Consider the following 6,129-nt stretch of genomic DNA (forward strand, 5'->3'; position numbering starts at 1 on the left):
TCTTTCCATCAATAATTGTACATCATCATGAGCCATCTAACCAAAATAAACTAACTCTCATTACTGACACATCAAGCCACGTCTATATTTTGGTACTATCTTTAATGTGATTCAACCATTTTAATTTAAAGAAAGGTCTGATCCATTGAATAGAATTGGTCAAAAAAAAAATTTAGTTGTCACATTTTGACCGATTCTATCTAATGGATTCAAAAAAATAATATATCATCTCATTGACATTTAATTGAACCAATTAACTTGATCAGCTCGTATATTGATCCAAAAGATCAACGTACCAATTGGGTTAATGGGTTGGAAAATGATTGGCCAACACAACTTTTCAATTACAATTATTAGGTTGGACCGATATTGCGAGTTCCATTTAAGCAGTGTGGATCGGTCCACCCACTTACCTTTTGGTTAGTTTAGAGAAAAGTAACCCGGGAGCACTTATGGTCGATTCGAGTCGTGGCCTAATAGGACCGCACCTAAGTTCTAGACTTTTTATATGATTGCGGTTAGGTTAGGACAAAACTTAGGTCACTTCAACCCGAAACACCGATATACTATTCCAGTTTTACCTAGTCAAGTAGTACGTGAAGCTCCAGTTTGATATACCCGAAAGTACTGTACTGAAGTTGTAGCATTCACGGGCATCCCCCGTGTCCCGAAGGATGAGGTTAGCTTAGATCCGACTATTGGGTTTATAAGGACATGATATGATGCAAATATGCGTATGCATGCTCGTGAGTGTGTGCAAAAGGACAAAGTACGCCTAGGCGTTTTTCACAAATATCCAACCATTCAAATTAAATACATTCAAACATCAAACCAATCAACAGAGATAAATAACTGAATATATCTAATCACATGCCAATGAAAGAAAGGACCAAATCTAGCCTAATCTAAGAGTCTCATTGAGTCAACTGGGTTGACTCGAGGAAAAAGTCAACTTAGGGATAGTCGTAGATCGGGTCAAGTTTGACCCTAAAGTCCTCAGTGGAGTCGCCATTGAAATCGCCTTGACCCCCGACCGTCCTCTAAATAGTGGATTAGGTGTCCGATCTACGTATCTCGGGGATTTTTAAAAGAAAAGGGAGTCGCCACCTAGTTTAGGTCTAGGAACCAAAATTAACTTCAAATGGATATCGGTCGGTCCGTGGATCAGAAAGATGGGTAAGGGGTCAGGTTACGTATTTCGGAAGGTGTTATGCACCGAACCCGTCTGATCAAGATGATCAGTCTCTATTACGATCCAAAAAATATCTTATGGTCAACATTCAAAGATTAAAAGTCAAATTAGGGTCCAATCATCATCAATTGCATCGAATTTACTAAACAAATCCTACGGTTAAAATAATTACATGATTTAATGAGGCATACATGGCACCAAAAATTAATAGATCAATTCGATCTTATTTTGAACAATATGAAATCGATTTTCAATGCCGTGTATATAAGATTAGTGAATTGGCTCATTGATGATATTTTATCAAAGAGATTCGATTTTTGAACCGTTACTTGCATTAAATTAGTGAGTTTTTGAATCCATAAATTTTAAATCTTGATTTTTGAAATGTCACGTGTATTAATATTAATGAGTTAACTCACATGCCCGATTTTATAGGAAATCTCAATTTGAAATATCCAATGCATACAAAAAATCAATGAATCATCATACGTCCATTTCGTGGGAAAACTCAGCTTTAGATTTCAATGTACACAAACTTAGTGATTCAACTCGATAATTTTGATTGAAGAAAATTTTTTAATTGTCACGTGCATCGAAATTAGTTAGTTAACTCACACATTTATTGATCAAAAGAATTTGATTTTTAAATTATCACGTGCATAAAATCAGTGGGTTAACTCATAAATTATTAATCAAAGAAATACGATTTTTGAGTTGCCACATGTCCTAAAATCAGTGGGTTAACTCACAAATTTTGAGTTGTCACGTATCCTAAAATCAGTGGGTTAACTCACTAATTTTGAGTTGTCACGCGTCCAAAAATCAATGGGTTAACACACAAATTTTGAGTTGCTATGTGTCCTAAAATCAGTGGGTTAACTCACAAAGTTTGAGTTGCCACGTATCCTGAAAATCAGTGGGTTAACTCACGAATTTTAAGTTGCCACGTGTCCTAAAATCAGTGGGTTAACACACAATTTTTGAGTTGCCACGTGTCCTAAAATCAGTGGGTTAACACACAAAGTTTGAGTTGCCACGTGTCCTAAAATCAGTGGGCCAACTCGTTCATTTTCATGGGAAATTTCAATTTCCAATGCACATGAAAATCAGTTAGTTGACTTATTGATTTTCCTTGAGAAAATCAATTTCTTAATTTGTCATGTATTCAAAATATCATGAGTGGATTAATTTCAATATTAATGAGTTAACCCAATTTAACATTAGTGAATTGAAAAAATCGATTTTTTTATTTTTCATGTATTCAAAAATTCATGAGTTGATCAATTTTAATATTTGCGAATTGACTAAAAAAATCGATGAATCTACTTGATAATATGAACACCCAATGAGCTGATCCACCAACATGATATATGCGAGTTAATTCAATCAATCTAAAAATGGACGAATCGCTCCATTAATATTTCGGAAACTTAAAAGTTGCCATTAATGCCGCATATACCCCAAAAATCCATGAATTAATTTGGAGGCATTTAAAGAATGAAATCGAGAATAAATAAATGAAATGAAAAATAATAAAAATAAAATAGAAATAAAAAAAAATTAATTACCTATTGATCGGAGAACGGTGAATCAATTCCTTCAGGTGGGATTTGAAGACTCGTGAACACTCGTTGCTATAGAGATCGGAGAGACGAGTGTAGAGAAAGATGTGTTCTTACCAACAATGGAGAACACTTAACTGGGTAAAATGTGAGAGAGAGTTAGGATTTCGATGATGAGGGCTGCATTTTAGGTTCAATGATGGAAGAAGAGAAAAAAAAAATAATAAATATATATATATTTGAAGGGCAGATGTATGTCAATTGAGGGAGATAATGGTGTTATTTTGGACCAAGATTGGGGCTGCTAATGGAGGATGGTTGGAGCTGTTAATGGAGATTGTAATGGTGTTGAAACTAAAGGTAAATGGGACTGCTAATGGAGGTGTTGATGATGGTAAATGGGACTGCTAATGGAGGTGTTGAGAATAATGGTAAATGGAATGGTAAATGGGGCTGCTAATGGAGGTGTTAATGATGCTGAGAATAATGGTAAATGGAATGGTAAATGGGACTGCTAATGGAGGTGTTGATGATGGTAAATGGGGCTACTAATGGAGGAGTTGATGATGCTGAGAATAATGGTAAATGAAATGGTAAATGGGGCTGCTAAAAAAAGTGATGAATGGGATGGTGAAGGGTTGTAAAAAACGTGGTGGAAGGGGTGAATGGAGAGCTGTAAATTAATGGAGAAGATGGGCTGTGTATGTATGCTTTAATGGAGTTGGGGGCAACAAGGTGTGCTGTTTGGAAAGTTGCAAAAAGAGATTTGAGGATGATTGGAAGAAGATGAAAAGTTGTAGAATTTTTAATGGGGAGGTTGCTGAATTTTTAATGGGGAAGGAGGAAGATGGAAAGTTGCAGGTTTTTTTGTTACGGAGGGTAGTAAAAAAAGGTTAGCTAAAGTCCCCTTCAATGGTCCCTTGTCTTTTCCTTTTATAGTGGTTCTCCCTAAAAGTCATGAGAGAGGAGAGAGGGAGAGATGGGAGAGATGGGAGATGGGAGAGATAGGAGAGTGAGAGGAGAACATGGGTAGTTATGAAGAGGAGTTAGAGACGTTGGAGAAGAAGATGGGGGAGTTGGAGAGTGCCCACGTTTTATTCTCTTTTTTTTTTTTTAATTTTTAATTTTTTTATTTTATTTTGGCGAAGGAGAGGTGGTGATCCTACGCTACTCGTACTACGGTAATTTCTCGCTAATGAGTTGTGATTGGTTGAATTTTATTATTATTTTTTGTTAAATTATGGATTCGTTGACATTTTGATTTAACTTTTATGTTTTAAATTAAATTTGAATTTGTGTTTGGTTTTAAATTTTGGATTAAAATTGTTAGATTAAAATTTAATTTGAATTTTGATTGTAATATTGGTTATTGGCGATTTGATTTTGTTTTGATTGGTTGATCGTTCAATTTTAATTTTATTTTTACATTTTAATTGGTTGAGTGATTTTCAATTTGATTTTAATTTGATTTTTAATTTTTTAATTTAAATTTAAGTATTAATTTAAATTTTGAACAGGTTGGTTAATTTGCGTTTTAATTTGAAATTTAAATTAATTTTAATTTTTAATTGGTCGGTTGATTAGATTTCGATTAGTTAAGTTTTGAGTTTTAATTTGATTTTAGATTGGGTTCGATTTTAAATTTTAAATTTATTGATAGAATTTGAGTTTTAATTTTGATGGTTGATTACTTGAAATTTTTATTTGGTTGATCAAATTTTTATTTTTATTATTTTTAATTTGAAAAATTTTTGATTGGATTTAATTGTTCGATTTTGATTTTAATTGTTGATTTAATTTTATTTTTTGGATTTTTTAATTTGAATTGTTTAATTTTTAATTTGAATTTAACTTTTAGTTCAAATTGTATTTCAATTTACATTGTCCTAGGGATTGGGATCTCTAAATTGTAGATTTAGATATTGAGGGGTATTTTGATCTTTTGGCGATTTTTACAGATTTTTCTCGAACTTTTTTTTTTCATCAATTTGGGTCTCGTTAGACTCGAAATCACATTCTGAGTGCAATGGAGGTACTTTCGAGATTTTTCGGAAGTCCGAGGTATATGAGGGGTATTTTTGTCATTTTGATGATTTTTTAAACAAATTTTTATAAATTTCTCTGTTTTCATCTATTTGGTCCCGTTAGACTTGAAATCACGTTCTGAGTGCAATGGAGGTACTTTCGAGACTTTTCAGACATCCAAAATTTATGAAGGGTATTTTCGTCATGAAGGGTATTTCGTCATTTTTGTGATTTTTATAGCTTTTTAGGGATTTCAGCGTGAGGTTTATTTCGGTCACTATGTGAGTATTTATAAGTTCTAAAGTTATATTTTTCTAGCGTAGCGAGGTCTCTAAATTATCGAATTGTGTAACGAACCTATGCGTATGTGCTTACTAAGTCAGGTGTAAGATGTAGCGATCGTAAGCGTGCGTAAACTTCTATGTCTAGTTGTGACGAGTAGGGGGATGAAAACAAACTAGAAATAGAAGAAATCAAGCAGTACTCACAAGCCTTCGAGTTCTTTTATATTCATCATTAGGAATCCACCAAAATTGGGTGACGAATTGTCGAATTAGGCAGATGAAAAAATGAGGTGTCTACAGCTATGCTATAACTCCAGAAACATAGAAATCATCATCTTGCAAACAAAAAGAAGTTTTACGATAAAAATCACTAAAAAATGATTAAATTACCAAAATACCCCTAACATCAAAACAACTCTAGAACCCACATTACGCTTAGGAAAACCCTTTCAAACACATAAAATAACAAATTGAAACCAAATAAATCATTTTATCAATTTTCACAAAATTTGTCAAAATAACAAAAATGCCTCTCATAAAGTTCACGACCATTTCACACAAAAAATTTCATAAATGACCCAAATCAATATTCTCATTGAATTCCTTATGAAAAATCGATTCTAAAACATCATAGAACATAAAAAATTGACTTGAAACGAAAAAGTCCTCCCCGAGGGAAAACAGAAATTTTACAATTTTTATAATTAAAATTTTTCAAAATTAATAAATAAAATATTAAATAATTAAAGTGAAACATTAATAAAATTAATTTAAAATTTTGAACCAAAAAAATCGATCAATCAGGCTCTTAGGCAAAATTGTTGATGGTTGCTAATATATTTACTCAAGGACCCCTCCATTTGGGGGTCCAAAGAATTAAAGATATAATAGAGGGGGGTTCTCAAAAAAATTAAACTCAATCAAGTAAGACTAAAGTCAAGATATTAAAGTCAATCAAGTAAGACTAAAGTCAAAATTAAAGTCAATCAAGTAAGACTAAAGTCAAAAATTCTAAAATCAATCAAATAAGACCAAAAGTTAAAACCCTAATAGAGTTCTAATTAAA

This window comes from Akebia trifoliata, chromosome 12 (genome assembly GCF_017979445.1).
Source record: "Akebia trifoliata isolate Shusen 1 chromosome 12, ASM1797944v1, whole genome shotgun sequence".
Classification (NCBI taxonomy): domain Eukaryota; kingdom Viridiplantae; phylum Streptophyta; class Magnoliopsida; order Ranunculales; family Lardizabalaceae; genus Akebia; species Akebia trifoliata.